This window comes from Hemiscyllium ocellatum, chromosome 32 (genome assembly GCF_020745735.1).
Source record: "Hemiscyllium ocellatum isolate sHemOce1 chromosome 32, sHemOce1.pat.X.cur, whole genome shotgun sequence".
Classification (NCBI taxonomy): domain Eukaryota; kingdom Metazoa; phylum Chordata; class Chondrichthyes; order Orectolobiformes; family Hemiscylliidae; genus Hemiscyllium; species Hemiscyllium ocellatum.
The window spans coordinates 39,666,013-39,682,999 of NC_083432.1; the positions used below are offsets into that span (position 1 = coordinate 39,666,013).

General features: G+C 40.3%; 1 protein-coding gene across 5 annotated transcripts in view; it reads left to right on the forward strand.

Annotated features, from left to right (window-relative positions):
• The window catches only part of raraa (retinoic acid receptor, alpha a), a 564,031-nt gene that overhangs the window by 25,325 nt on the left and 521,719 nt on the right, over positions 1-16,987 (forward strand). The gene's annotated exons all lie outside the window — the stretch shown is intronic.

Here is a 16,987-nt window from a genome sequence, read left to right on the forward strand (position 1 = left end):
TTATTGCTGAAATTTATGAATCAGATGTGAACACCTTCAAATTGACAATAGTGGCCAATGTCTTGCAAAGTAATGTGCAGGATAATAGATTCACAAAATTCCTTTGACTTAACCATTCTGCAGTGTAAAGTGCTACTGGCAGTCCATGGAGTTGTGCATGAAGTTTTGTTATTGTTTCAGTACTGTAATTTTAGATTTATATTACATTTCTGAACATGCAAAGCAGATGGAAAGCATTATGACTTAAAAAAGTAACTAGCTTTGCATGTGTAGGAGAGAACCCCCGCGGTTTGATTTGCTGTTGAAGTTTTTGGGGGTGAGTACAAGCTGTAAATCAGTTCTCCAGGCTGCATTTCCATTTCTGCATTTGCACCCGGTACATCCAAAACATACAATCTTAGAATAAAAATGTGTATCTCAGCCAACTACTCAAATTGTTTTTTGCAAAATAAAACCTCCATGAAATCAACCATTGGCATAGACATTGGCTTTCCAAAAAGGTAAAGGATTTATTCTGATACCAGAAAAGTTTGTTTTAGCTGTGGGGAAAATTCAAAGCATCTTGTCTGTTTAGCCCAGTTGACACATTTCTTGAAACTGGCGAATTATCTTCTGTTTGTATTGGAGCGTCTTTACTTTGACTGTATGATGGCAGTCTGTCTTCTCAGCCAGAAAATCCTGGATTCAAATCCCAGTCTACTGAAGTGCAATCTAGGTTAATAATTCATTGTAATACACAGAGAGCACTGCATTGTGTAAGATGATGTCTGTTGGTTTATATCTCCTGATTGGCTCATTCACCACGTTTCTTGAAAGTAGTGTTATAGAATGGTTCCCCACAGAAGTAAGCCCTTCATTCTGTCATGTCAGTGCCAAGTTTCTGCGGAACAGCTCACCACCTCTGCCTCCGGTAGCCCTGCAGTTTTTCTTTCCATTTTGAGAACTAGCTGATTATTTTCTCTCTTTGGCTACACCTGGAAAGAAAAATCAATGTCACTATATTATTAATTCTCCATTGTCACTTTCTGTACGGACAACACTCCCTTTGTTAACTCTATTCTTCTTTAAATCTTTATTGAAACTCTTATATTTATGGCTAGCTTCCTCTCTTTATTTTCACATTTTTCTGGTCAATCTTTGCTGTTTCTTATTTTCTATCCAATTTAGTGACCCATGACCTGTCTTTGCATAATGAAATCCTTTTTCTTTTAGTTTGATAATATCATTAGCATTTTTTGTTAACTTAGATCATTAGGCCTGTGCATTGCAATGTGTCTATTCTGAAATATCATCTTAAATATCTGCCACTGCATCTCTACTTGAACCTAATTTACAAATTCACTTTAGCAGTTCTACTTCCTTTCCATTATAATTGCCTTTATTTAATTCTTTAAAAATAGACTTGGACCCACTCCTCTCTTCCACAAACTGAATGTATAATTTAAATCATTATTATTATAATACTATATACACACTGTTCAACGAAACTATCATAAGAACATTCTATGATTTCCTCATCTAGGCTAGCTCTGATTATCTGACTTGTCCAGTCGATACATAAACTAAAATGTTTATGATTATTGCTGTGCCTTATGGACAAGTCCTTTTTTTTTCCTTTGTACCTCACCCTACTATGTAAAGACCTTTCGCAAAGGTGATTTCTTTTACCTTTAGCATTTCTCATTTAGACCCAAACTGTTTCCATATCATGCTTTCTTAATTTTTAAAAGTATTTTCTAATCACTCCCTTCAGAGATATTGAATCAGGTGGGACTTGAACTCAGGCCTCTGGCTCAGTGGTAGTGTCACTACTGGTTTCCTAATTTTGACAATGAAATTGAGGACTGCTACAATCAACACCGACGTGATATTGTCAACAAAAATCAAAATCCTGATGAAGGGCTCTGGCCCGAAACGTCAAATTTCCTGTTCCTTGGATGCTGCCTGACCTGCTGTGCTTTAACCAGCAACACATTTTCAACAAAAATCAAAAAACAACTGAAAAGGAGCTTCCTCATTATTCCCTCTTGGGTTTAACTCTCATCCACAGATTTTAGGCATTTTTGCCTATGTTTTCTGTCTATGATACTCCCACAAGCTTGTTCATCTCATCCATCCTATATGTGAATGTGTGCTTTGATTTAAGGAAGGTATCTGTATTCATTGATAATTCATCAATTTTTGGATGCTAGAGGATAAGATGGTTATGGGTTTTTTTTTGTTTTCTTGGTAATTGATGACATCTGATGTGTTTTCCTGCATCTTGGATATTGGTCACAGTCATGCACCAACTATCCTAGAGAGTAAATTGGTAATATTGCATTTTATGCTGACTTATAGAATAGTGGGGTTCGATTTCCAATACACTATTCCCACCAGGGTCATGACAAAACGAGTTCAACATAAAAACAAGCATGTTGAGTTTCAGTTATGCAGCGCATTGATGAGACCACATCTCAAATAGTATGTGCAATTTTAGTCATGCTATGTAAGAAGGATGCAAATGAGCAGGGCACAATTTAGATGTTTATTAGATTGCTATCTGAAATGTGCAGGTTTTATTGTGAGGAAAGTTTGGTAGCTAAACTGGCTTTCAGTAAAGTTCTGAAAAGAGACAGGTATCCTGACTGAAATATATAAAAAAAATTGTTGTTTCCACCTAAGTCCAGAACTTCAGGTCTCCCTTTTAAGAAAATAAAGGTCTCTCTTTAAGCACAGATATGAGAATTTTCTTTGAGGGTTGAGAGACACCTGAAGTGAATGTGGGGTCATTGACAGAGGTGGCAATTCTTGGGAATGTGGATTTCCAAACACAAGCTGATCAGCCTTAATCTTACTGAATGGATGAACAGGCTCATGGGGGCAAATAGGCTACTACTTCTCCTCATTTACATGCATGTTATAGCTAGTACACACTGTAGCTACTGTGTACTTGTGCTGGAGAGACTGCATGGTTAAGCTGGTAGCTGGGTGTGAATTCAAAGAGCTGCCTTGTCCTGGATGATGATCAGCTGCTTTATCATTATTAATTCAGTCAAGTGAGAATATTTCTTCACAATCCTTGTCTTGTACTTAGTTTTAGTATGTGGGGTGTAGGTTTTGAGGAGTCAGAAAGTGAATTACTTGCCACAATTCCTGGCCTCTGACCAGCTTTTGAAGCTATGATATTTACATGACTGGTTCTGAAACCCCCAGGATGTTGATGGTAATATGTGCGTGTGTACTGATGGTGTTGTTGGTGCAAGTGGAGTTATCATATTGAAGGCAAAAACTGCCAATACTATTTAAACATTGCTAAGAGGAAATTAAGTGAAGCTTTCCATCTCACTCTCATCAGAATAAGGTGCAAGAAAGAGACTTAGAAAGAACCGCTAACTTTCAATCTTAATTCTCAGAGCACGGAGGTAGGCTCTGCCTGCATTCCTGATTCTCTGTCTTACCTTGTGGATTATGTTATTGCAAACTCTTGGTGACCTCCTTGTTTGAGGAGATTACTTGATTACTTTGACCTTGTGCGGGATCATAACCAATAGTGGGTTGCATTGAGGCTTTTACAATTCAAAAATAATTAGGGTTAGCTAAGGGCAGTGGCCTGAAAGACATATATATATTTTTAAATCCCAGCAAGTTTACTTTCCATTGGGCTAACAAAACCTGCACATCAAAAACCCATGCTGCTGACGCAGGGCTCCATTCACAGCAAGTATGCACCACTACAGTAAACGTGAATCAGCTTTAAGCAAGCTCTTCCATAGTATTGTGTGTTGTAAGTACCGGTGTAGAGCTGTTTTTGTTCTTTAGTGCATCAGTGCTTTAATGTGTTTAAATGAATAGTGAGAACCTTTGTGGAATTGCATTTACTTAAAAGTTGTTCTCTATGGATTTGGTTTACTTTTTGTGTTTGTGGGGGAATTAAGTGATTGACGTCAAATCAATACCCATCACATTCACTTAGTCATAGCTTCAATTCAAACAGTGGTTTGTGTTTTCACTCTGCTAGCCTTAACCTGATGTCTGGTCCTTCACTTTGTAAAGGCAGTGAGAGAGGAAAAAAAATAATGGATTAAGAGTTCAATCTGCATTAGATTTAAAGGTTTTACAAGAGTCTGTTAACTCTCTGAAAAACAATAATCTGTAAACTATGCAATGGAACTCACAAAAAGAATGAATTAATCCGGAGTTAAACCTGATATTTCGAAACTACCCAATTGCATTGTGAAAATTGCCAAGGGAGTACATTTTTGTTTTGGGGAGAAAAAAAGCTCCTTTACTTACAATTTTTTTTCTCCTCTTGGCCAAAGCCTTCTTTGTTTATTCACATAATGTGATGAGACTTGCCCATTTAAGTGCCCTTGAGTTAAGAAGTTGAATACAGTTAGCAAAACCCTCATCAACCACATTGTTTTGTGGTTGCATATAGGCCAGACCTGATCAGGATGGCTGATTCCCTGCCCCAAAGGGCTTGAGTGAACCTGATGGGATTTTATGGTAATCTGGTGGTTTCCTAGTTATCATTATTGATAAAAGCTGCTAATTCCAGATTTTATTTGATTGTATTTGAATTTTCCAGCATTCCATAATTTAATTTGAACTTGCTCTGGATCATCCATTTTTGGAATCTTTGGAGTGTTAGTCCAGGTACATCCACAAGAAAATCGCTTACCTAAACTGAAAGCTGGATCCACAGCCAGTGACTGCCATAATAAGAAATGACTTAGTTCGTATTTTGACTTAGTGTTCTCGTAAAATATTGAAGAGTGTTATATTGCTTCTAATAAACAATAAAAATATAACCTGGAGAAAAAAAAGTGAACTAAATGAAGAATGTCAGGCATATCTGAGTGCATGAGATGACCTGTGTCCATGTCCAGCTACTCGTGCAGCTATATCTGCAAACTGAGTAGTAAGTTCTTTGTTTTGGCAAATTATTAATATATTCAGGTCCTCTTGATCCCAAAGGAAGCCTTGTAAGCAGACCAGATGCCACCGTGATCTATGTGAATGCTTATCTAACCATAATGTTGCGTGCTTCCTTAACATTCCTTCACAGTATATCATGTTTTTCATGATCTTGCTTGTATTAAAGCATGCCAATACTATCAATTAGCTAAAAAAGCCATCCAAGCCACCCATCAAAAAAGCCAACTATTTCTATACATTGTAACCCTTAACGATCCGCGAGATTTGCTTTAAATTTAACAAGGATACGGAATGAAAAAGAGTGGAAAACTTCAGGGCTGTTATTCCCACATGTCTGATTTCACCCCTAATGCCTTTTGCCTAACTGCGACTAATGACAGAGGTTTAGGGTTGAATTTTCTTTTTTTCTTGCCAGGCATAAAATGAGAAATAGTGGACCAACTGCTCCAATTGCAGACTGGCCAATTCCTGTCTCCTTGATATCAGATGGAGTGTAATGCATGTGGCTCATGTGGAAGTCACTTGCATCTCTAAAATAGGCTGGCTGGTTGTTATTGCATTACTATTTGTAGGATTTTAGGAGAGGCAATGGCCGAGTGGTATTATCGCTGGACTGTTAATCCAGAGACCCAGATAATATTCTGGGGACCTGGTTCAAATCTTGCTGTGGCAGATGGTGGAATTTGAATTCAATAGTTTAATGATGAACATGAATCCCTTGTCAATTGCTGGAAGAAATCTGTCTAGTTCTCTAATGTCCTTTTAGGGAAGGAAACTGCAATATTTACCTGGTTTGGCCTCCATATGACTCTAGACCCACAGCAACATGGTTGCCTCTTAACTGCCTTCTGGGCAATTAAGGATGAGTAATAAATGCCGGTCTAGCCAGTGATGTGCTCATCCCTGAATGAAGAAACAAAAACAATGTGCTATGTGCAAATTGACTATTGTGTTTTCTTTAATACAACAGTGTCTGCAATTCACAAAGGGTTTCCATTGGTTATAAAGTGCTCAGGGTCTCCTGATGTTATGGAAGACAATCTAGAAATGCAAGTCCTTCTGTCCTTTTTTTTGGGTGACAGTAAAAGTGAGTTGTTGCCCCTGATGTAAGGTTGCTTTCATGTCTCTCGAGATAAGAAACAAAACCAGAAATTGCTGGAAGAACTCAGCAGGTTTGGCAGCATCTGTGGAGAGAAAGCAGAGTTAACATTTTGCATCCAGTGCTCCTTCCACCAATTTCTGTTTTTGTTTCAAATTTGCGGCATCAGCAGTTATAGAAGATAAAGCAATATAGAATCTTTGTTTTATTTCCCTTTACATAAGGCCTAATGGGAGTTACATGAAATGGATCTAATGCTGCAGGGAAAGTCACTTACTATGCAGGAAAGTACCAAATAATTTTTGTTTAATATTCATTTTTGTGGGATTTGGGTGTCGCTGGCTGGCCAGCATTTATTGCCCGTCCCTAGTTACCCTTGAGAAGGTGGCGATGAGCTGTCTTCTTGAACTGCTGGAGTCCTCCTGCTGTGGGTTCACCCACAATGCCCATAGGTCAAAATCCTGGAATTCTCTCCACATCAACAATGAAGGAACGGTGATATTTTTGTCATTTACATAAATGATTTGGATGCGAGCATGAGTGGTACAGTTAGTAAGTTTGCAGATGACACCAAAATTGGAGGTGTAGTGGACAGCGAAGAAGGTTACCTCGGATTACAACAGGATTTGGACCAGATGGGCCAATGGGCTGAGAAGTGGCAGATGAGTTTAATTCAGATAAATGCGAGGTGCTGCATTTTGTGAAAGCAAATTTTAAGGGTTCAGAAAAGATTTACAAGGATGTTGCCAGGGTTGGAGGATCTGAGCTACAGGGAGAGGGTGAACAGGCTGGGGCTATTTTCCCTGGAGCGTTGGAGGCTGAGGGGTGTTCTTATAAAGGTTTACAAAATTATGAGGGGCATGGATAGGATAAATAGGCAAAGTCTTTTCCCTGGGTGAGGGAGTCCAGAACTAGAAGGTGTAGGTTTAGGTGAGAGGGGAAAGATATAAAAGAGACTTAAGGGACAACGTTTTCACGCAGAGGGTGGTATGTGTATGGAATGAGCTGTTAGAGGATGTGGTGGAGGGTGGTACAATTGCAACATTTAAGAGGCATTCAGATAGGTATATGAATAGGAAGAGTTTGGAGGGATATGGGCCGGGTGCTGGCAGGTGGGACTAGATCGGGTTGGGATATCTGGTCGGCATGGACGGGTTGGACTGAAGGGTCTGTTTCCATGCTGTACGTCTCTATGACTCTATGATATATTTCCAAGTCATGATGGTGAATAGCTTGGAGGGGAACTTGAAGGTGACGGTGTTCCCATATGTATGCTGTCCTTATTCTTTGAGATGGTAGTGGTCATGGGTTTGAAAGGTGCTGTCTAAGAATCTTGGGTGAGCTTCTGCACAGCATTTTCTTATTTGTACACACTGCTGCTACTGAATGTTAATGTGGAGGGAGTGAATGTTAGTGGATGTGGTGCAAATCATTAAGCGTTGTTGGAGCTACACCCATCCAGGCAAGTGGGGAGTATTCCATCACATTCCTGACTTGTGTCTTGTAGATGGTGGACAGGGTTTGGGGAGTTAGAGGATGAGTTACCATCACAGTATTCTGAGCCTCTGACCTGTTCTTGTAGCCACTGTGATTGTGTGCTGAGTTCAGTTGATTTTCTGACCAATGGTAGCCCCCAGGAAATTGGTAATGGGCAATTCAGTAACAGTAACACCATTGAAGGTCAAGAGTGCTGGTTAGATTGTCTGTTACTGGTAATAGTCATAGCCTTGCATTTGTGTAGCATGAATGCTACTTGTCAGCCCCAAGTAGTCAGGCCAGAGGCTGGAAGAATGCAGCAATCCAGGCAGCATCAGGAGGTAGGGAAATCAACATTTTGGGTGTAACCTTTCTTCAGAACTGAAGGGGTTACTTCTACTGAAGAGGACCATAAGTGATTCTCCATTCACAATTCAGACAAAGTCTTGAAATCTGATCATTTGTAAAAACATGTTTACAAAATAGTAAGTTACAGTTAATAAAGGAATTCTGTACATCAGTCTTCTATTCCTTCTGACTTAAGATCAATAAAATTTGTTTAAAATTTTGGAAAAAGCAGTCCTGGAGAAGGGTTACACCCGAGATGTCGATCTTTCCACCTCCTGCTGCTGCCTGGCTTGCTGTGTTTTTTCCAGCCTCCTGCCTGTCTACTTTGGATTCCGACATCTGCAATTTTTTTGGCCCTAACTTGTCAGCCCAAGCCTGGATACTGTCCAGATTTTGTAGCATTTGACTATGACTGCTTCATTATCTGAGGAATCGCGGATGGTGCTGAACATTGTGCAATCATTGGTGAACATCCCCACTTAACTTTATAAGAGAGGGAATATAATTGAAAAGCAGCTTGTATCATCAAACAGATTTTCAAACTGACATCTCTGTAATTGAGGTTAAAAAACAGTGCCAGAGAAAGTCAGTAGGTCTGGCAGCATCTGTAGAGAAAGAAAGAGTTCATATTCCAAGTCTGATATGATATTTTTTTTCAGAACCTTTTAATGAAACTGGGGTTTAAAATGCAGGAATTTGGCCTCAATGTCAATTATTAATTGAATGAAAAAGATATGTGACCTTTGACATTACAATTTACTGTGACAGAATTACTGCTTTGTATGTGACACAGGATTCAAGAGTCTCTGTGTAGTTTGAGGCTACAGGCTGAAAGCTTGGTACTACAAGTAAATTGACACAGGCTTTTTAATATGGCTACAATGTAACAAATCTGCACCCAATATGCTATGTAATACTTTGTAGCCTGAATATTTGGTTAATACAACAGGACTTGCATCTGTCAATGGCAGGTTTTTGTGGGTACGTAGGATCATTATAATGATTAGATTAGATTAGATTACTTACAGTGTGGAAACAGGCCCTTCGGCCCAACAAGTCCACACCGACCCACCCATTCCCCTACATTTACCCCTTACCTAACACTACGGGCAATTTAGCATGGCCAATTCACCTGACCCACACATCTTTGGACTGTGGGAAGAAACCGGATCTTTGCTTCTAATCTCATTGAAAAAAGTTTGAAAGCATTTGTCTATGTCCTTCAAAAATTCCTCTTCTTGAGTACAGAGCCAGTATCTGCTTGGGTTCCGGCAAGACTGTCAAACATTCTTTGAATGTATGTCTGTAGCATTTCCTCCTTTTTAAGGAAATGCTTGTTTTCACATTTACAAAGTATAAGTGGTACTGAAGCCTTTTGTAATTCTGTCCATTTTACCTCCCCCCTCCTCTTTTCCTCCTCCCTCTCTCAATAAAATGGATAAGTATGATAGTGTGTCAATGAAGATCAATCAGTTTGTCAACTTGCTGTAATAGGTGTTAGCATTACTGGCAATGCCATCATATTGTGTAGGGTGCACCCACAGTGCTGTAAGGAGTTCCAGAGTTTTTACCGAGTACAGTGATGAAACAGCGATATATTTCCAAGTCAGGATGTTATATACTTCAGCAGGGAACTTGAAGACCATGTGCTCCCATAAAACTGACCCTGTTGTCCATCTAGATGATGACAAAGGAGGCTCGACAAATTGCAGTGTAGCTTGTAGTTGGTATACACTGCTGCCATTGTGCGCTGTTCTTGGGAGGACTGAATACTCAAGGTAATGGATGGGTTGCAAATCAAACTGCTTTGTCCTCGATAGTGCTAAACTACTTCAGCATTGTTGCAGCTACAAATATTCAGACAAGTGGAGAGTATTTTGTCACATTCTGAACTTGTGTCTTGTGGATAGTTGAAGGTTGTCAGTCTGGAGGTGAGTGGTTTGCCACGGAACTCTGAGCCTCTGACCTGCTCATGTCGTCATATTATTTATATGGTTGAGCCATTTAAGGTTTTGGTCAGTGCTAACCTGCAGGATGTTGTGGTTGGGAATTCAGCAATAGTAATATTGTTGAATGTTAAGGGAACGAGAGTAGATTCAGTTTTGTTAGAACTGGGCATTGCCTGTCACTTGTGTGGTTGTAACATTCGCACCACGTGTCAGCCAAGTCTGAATGTTATCCAGATTTTTGCTATAATCAAGCATGGATTGCAACAATACACATTTCTTACACTGTAGCACCATTACATTCCTTCTTTTGTTGAACTGTCTTTGGAGTGTACATAATTTTTTTTCAAATGATTTGGCTGAGTTTGAATCTGTATAAATCATTGCTTTATCATGCTAAAACTGGATAGGAGGGTAAATCATTACCTTGACCACTGCCTCTTCAACACTATGGATGAGGTTAAAAATCACACAATACCTAGGTTAGAGTCCAACAGGTTTATTTGAAACTACTAGCTTTTGGAGTGCTGCTTCTTCTATACACCTTGCATCTAAGTGACACGCGTCGAATGGGTGTGGAGTTGGGTTAACTGTTTGCACGCCAAACAACCTTGTTAATGAGATAAAAACCTCACAAAAAAAACCTTTGGATTTTGGAGCTTTTCAGATTTTGGGATTTTGGGTAAAGGATTATCTACCTGTACTTTAAAATAAACCCGCAATATCATGCTGCAAATATACAAAATGCTGGTGTGGCCACACTTGGAGACCAAAACTGTAGACAATATTCCATATTTTGCAAAGGATGTGAAAGCATTGGAAAAGGTGCAGAGGAGTTTTACCAGGATGTTGCCTGGTCTGGAGGGAAGGTCTTATGTGAAAAGGTTGAGAGACTTGAACCTGTTCTCATTGGTAAGAAGAAGGCTAAGAGGAGATTTCATCAAGACATACAAGATGATCAGAGGATCAGATTGGGTAGATAGTGAAAGTCTTTTTCCTAGGTTGATGACATATGTACAAGGAGGCGTAACTACAAATTGAAGGGTCATAGATTTAAGACAGATGTCAGAGGCAGGTTCTTTACGCAGAGAGTGGTAAGGGCGTGGAATGCCCTACCTGCTCATGTAGTCAACTCAGCCATATGTGGGAGATTTAAATAATTCTTAGATAAGCACATGGATGATTTTGGGATAGTGTAGGGGGACGAGCTGAGAATAGTTCACAGGTCGGCGCAACATCGAGGGCTGAAGGGCCTGTTCTGCGCTGTATTGTTCTATGTTCTATAATCTGGTGTTGTGATTTTTAACTTTGTCCACCTCAGTCCAACACCAGCACCTCTACAAAATGGGTGAGTACATGCCTTGAGGGCACAAGCCACAAAAAGTTATGTTATTAGCATGTACCTGCATCAATAACGTGTATACATTAATTTGAATAGCAGAGAGATCAAAAACCTGGATTAAGTGTTTGTGCAGTATGCTCTTGAGATGCCATTACCCAGAGGTAGATCAATCAATAAGTGATTCGGGGATAATATGAAATCCACTCCCCTGGCATGCCTTGTTTCTAATTTACATTTTCAGTGAGAGGCGATTTGGGGAAAAACAAAGTCTGCTGAAGTATTTGAAAATGCAGGAGGAGAACACTTGGAGAGTAATCTGGATGTATGAGGATAGTTTATAATTTTAGGAAGGTGTGTTGGGAGGCAGTAAGCATCGTAAAGGATTTTGTTCGAAGGGATAGCATGATTGCTACGTGCTTCAAGAGCTGCAGTGTCTTGATTAGATTCCCTACAGTGTGGAAACAGGCCCTTTGGCCCAACAAGTCCACACCGACCCTCTGATGAGCAACCCACCCAGACCCTGCATTTACTCCTTTACCTAACATTACAGACAATTTAGCATGGCCAATTCACCTAACCTGCACATTTTTGGACTGTGGGAAGAAACCAGAGCACCTGGAGGAAACCCACGCAAACATGGGGAGAATGTGCAAACTCCATACAAACAGTTGCCTGAGGCAGGAATTGAACCCGGGTCTCTGGCACTGTGAGGTAGCGGTGCTAACCACTGTGCCACCGTGCTGCCCAGGTAGAACTTATATTACAGCAGGAAATGTCTGTAGGCATTTCAAGGAGGTGGTGAAAATCTACAAGAAGAAAATGCAAGGAAAATTACAGTACACGAACAGGCCCTTTGGCCCTCCTAGTCTTCGCCGATCTAGATCATTTATCTAAACCTGCCTGCCGCCTATTTTCCAAGGATCTGTATCCCTTTGCTCCCTGTCCATTCATGTATCTGTCTGGATACATCTTAAATGAACCTGTTGTTACCGCCCCTACTATCTCTGCTGGCAACGCATACCAGGCACTCACCACCCTCTGCTTGAAGAACTTCCCATGCATTTCACCCCTGAACTTTTCCCCTTTCACTTTGAACTTGTAACCCCCCTAGTAATTGAGTCCGTCATTCTGAGAAAAGGTTTCGTGCTAACCACCCTGTCTACATCTCTCATGGTTTTGAGGGCCTCAGTCAGGTCCCCCCTCAACTTCAATCTTTCCAATGAAAATAATCCTAATCTACTCAACCTCTCCTCATGGCTAGCACCCTCTACGTCAACCTGGGGAACCTCCTCTGTACCCTCTCCAAAGCATCCACATCCTTTTGGTAATGTGGCGACCAGAAATGTACACAATATCCCAAATGTGTCCAAACCAAAGCCTTAAGTGTCTGTAACATGACCTGCCAATTCTTGTACTCAATATCCTGTCCGATGCAGGAAAGCATGCCAAATGTCTTCTTGACCACTCTACTGACCTGCGTTACCACCTTCAGGGAACAATGGACCTGAATACCCAGATCTCTCTGTACATCAATTTTCCCCAGGACTTCTCCATTTACTGTGTAGTCCGCTCTTGAATTGGATCTTCCAAAATGCATCACCTCGCATTTGATTGAATTGAACTCCAAATGCCATTTCTCTACCAAAACCTCCGCCCAACTCTCCAATTTATCCATATTCTGCTGTAATGTCTGACAGTCCTCTTCACTGTCTGCTACTCAACCAATCTTAGTGTCATCTGCAAGCTTGCTAATGAGGCAATCTACACCTTCTTCGAAATCATTTACATATATTACAAACAACAATACTCCCTGTGGAACACCATTGGTCACAGGTCTCCATTTTGAGAAGCTCCCTTCCACTTGGACTCTCTGTCTCCTGTTGCCCAACCAGTTCTCTATCCATCTAGCTAGAACACCCTGGACCCCATGCAACTTCACCTTCTCCATCAGCTGAACATGGGGAACCTTATCAAACGTCTGACTAAAGTCCATGTATATGACTTCTACATCCCTTCCCTCATCAATCAATTTTGTCACCTCTTCAAAGAATTCTATTAGGTTTATAAGACCTGACCTTCCCTGCACAAAACCATGCTGAAATTAAACAATGGGATTAATGCACATTAATCAATGGGACATGGATAATGCACATTTGCTACTATCTTTCAATGTAAAAAATCTCCTGAGGTACTGCACACAGCATTAGCAGTCAGAAATGATTCCTAAACCAAAGAAGGAAAAATTATGATGACTAAAAGTTTGGTCCAAGAAGTGTGTTTTAAAGAGTGACTTGAAAGAGGCATGAAAAAGCGCTTAGATAGGGGGTTCCAGAGTACCGCACTTATACTTGAAGCCTGGGCCCCAAACTGAGGGCAGCAGAGCCCCTACAGCCCAGACCCCAGCTATCAGGTCATGTATGGATAACTGAAAATACAGTCTCCTATGTCAGAGTAAAGGGCACAGGGAATAGAGATGTACAGCATGGAAGCAGACCCTTTGGTTCAAATTGTTCATGCCGAACTGATGTCCCATCTGCCAGCACCCGGCCCATATCCCTCCAAACCCTTCCTATTCATATACCCATCCAAATGCCTTTTAAATGTTGCAATTGTACCAGGCTCCACCGCTTCCTCTGGCAGCTCATTTCATACACGTACCACCCTCTGCATGAAAAAGTTGCCCCTTAGGTCTCTTTTATATCTTTTCCCTCTCACCCTGAACCTCTGCCCTCTAGTTCTGGACTCCCCCACCCCAGGGAAGAGACTTCGTCTATTTATCCTATCCACGCACCTCATGATTTTATAAACCTGTATAACGTCACCCCTCAGCCTCTGACACTCCGATGAAAGCCCCAACCTATTTAATCTCTCCCTATAGCTCAAATCCTCCAAACCAGGCAACATCCTTGTAAATCTTTTCTGAACCCTTTCAAGTTTCACAACATCTTTCCGATAGTAAGGAGACCAGAACTGCACACAATATTCCAACACTGGCCTAACCAATGTCCTGTACAACCGCAACATGACCACCCAACTGCTGTACTCAATACTCTGACCAATAAAGGAAAGCATACTAAACGTCTTCTTCACTATCCTATCTACCTGAGACTCCAATTTAAAGGAGCTATAAACCTGCATTCCAAGGTCTCTTTATTCAGCAACACTCCCTAGGACCTTACCATTAAGTGTATAAGTCCTGCTAAGATTTGCTTTCCCAAAATGCAGCACCTTGCATTTTTCTGAATTAAACTCCATCTGCCACTCCTTGTGCCATTGGCCCATCTGGTCAAGATGCTGTTGTAATCTGAGGTGATCCTCTTCGCTGTCCATTACACTCCAATTTTGGTGTCATCTGTAAACTCGCTCACATCCAAATCATTTATGTAAATGATGAAAAGTAGTGGACCCAGCACCGATCCTGTGGCACTCCACTGGTCACAGGTCTCCAGTCTGAAAAACAACCATCCACCACCACCCTCTGTATTCTGCCTTTGAGCCAGGTCTGTATCCAATTGGCTAGCTCTCTCTGTATTCTATAAGATCTAACCTTGTTAACCAGTCTCCCATGGGGAAACCATGTTGAACGCCTTACTGAAGTCCATATAGATGATGCCTACAACTCTGCCCTCATTAATCTTCTTTGTTAATTCTTCAAAAAACTCAATCAAGTTTGTGAGACATGATTTACCACGCATAAAACCATGTTGATTATCCCTAATCAGTCCTTGATTTTCAAATACATGTACATCCTGTCCCTCAGGATTCCCTCCAACAATTTGCCCACCACCAACATCAGGCTCACTGGTCTATTGTTCCCTGGTTTGTCCTTATCACCTTTCTTAACCAGGTTAACCAATCTCCAGTCTTTTAGCACCTCACCTGTGACTAACGATGATACAATTATCTCAGCAAGAGGCCTAGCAATCACTGCCCTAGCTTCCCATAGAGTTCTAGGGTACCCCTGATCATGTCCTAAATAAGAACCTAAAATCAGTGAAGTGTATGTTTCTCAGAAGAGTTTAGATGGTTATGGAGACTGGGAGGGTAAATGAATTTTAAGTTTGAGCTGTTAGTGAACTGAGACTCATTGAAGGTCCCTGAGTACCAGGGTAAGGTGTGACCAGAACTTGGCTTGGGGAAAATTATGTGCAGTATTGATTTGTATGAAGAGTATATGGTCAAAGCCTCTTTAATGCTGACCAGCATGTTGTTGTTTCTTCATAATGAAGTGTGTTTATTCAGCCTATTAGTTTTGCAGCTGGGGTATGGTTGAAGACATTTTTCCTTGTATTGAGATTTTGTTGATTGAGTGGAATTTGAGAATATTACTGTTGAACTCTGTGAAGCCACATAGTACTTCAGCATTGAATTGAATCACTGTGCCATGCACAGAGACAATTTAGAAAAGCAATTTAAGGAAATAAAGCATTATGATTTAATATCTATTAATCACTTTTGGAATAAAATATCAGCTTCCTGTAGTAACTGAAAAAAAAGCGATGTCTTTTGGTTGAAAGTAGTCTGCTTTAGTGGTACAAGTACTCCTTTCCAAACAAATGTATCGTCTGTTTCATGCTCAAACTGAAAGATTGGGTTTTAATTGCTGTTAAACATTTGGACCCAATACTGAAATAGAATCATCTCACACCCTGCAAAAAGAATCAGTTATACTTCAGCATTTTATGGAAACAGAACTTTTAAAATGATAGTTAATCAGGGCAACCATCTATAGGGCTTATCTGTCCTGCTTAAAAAGAAACTACTGTACAAGTCAACTGGAAGATGTTTTTTTCTCTTTTGAAGGGTAAGGCAATCTATTTTTATTGTTCTCCCCAGGAAAGATGTTGAATGTGAAGGATGTTTTTGGATCAGTAGGCTTTTACAGCAACATCCAGATAACCTTTTTACTGCTTCTATCAGACACTCAGTATGCATTAACAACGCATGAATCATTTAGGTAGATGTTCCTACTGCATCCTGGCTCAGAATTTATCATGAAGTTTCAGCTTTGTCATTGGATTTTGACCAGCGTCTGCTCTCCCATTAATTGAAAATACTTCTAACGATTATTCAAGGACGTGCTTTTTAAAGACTTGCCAGAATTTCATAAGACTGAATAAACTCTAGATAAAGAGAGGTTCTTCTTCAAGGCCAAAATACCAGTGTCATAAATCATTGTTAGTTTTGTTAAGAGAATTACAAGCTCTTTTTGGGGCATTTGGCATTTCTTTGTAAATGAGAGAGACTTTGCAGTGACAGCCTTACATTAAAGAATGAAATCCACGGACTGATTGCAGACGAGATACTCCTTCTGTTTAAATAGCCAGTTCTATTTGGGTAGAATATTAACTTCAGTTTAAACTTCAGTATGATCAAGTAACTTTGCCCTACTTCACTTTCCCTCTTGTTCCCCATGTCCTTAATTCCCCATGGAATCAAAAATCATTCTATCCCAACCTTGAATGAATATGGGACAAAGAATTCCAAAAGATTTGCAGGCTTCTTCATTTGAGTGGTTTCTCCTCTTCTTGGGCTGAACTGGTTGACCTCTTACCCTGAGACTGTACCCCCATGTTTTAGATTCTCTAACCAGGGGTAACAACCTCTCAGTGTCTACTCTATCAGACTCCTTCAGAATCTTGTATGGTTAAATGAGATCACTACTTATTCTTCTAAACTCTGGAAATTATAGTCCCAATTTATTCAGCCTCTCATCGGACAATCCTTTCATGCGACAGAACTAATCTAGTGAACCTTCATTGTCTTCCTCCAAGGCAAATATAGCATTTCAGAGACCAAACCTTTGCATAGTAATCCAGGCGGGGGTGTTACTAAATTATAGAAGGTTTCCTTGTT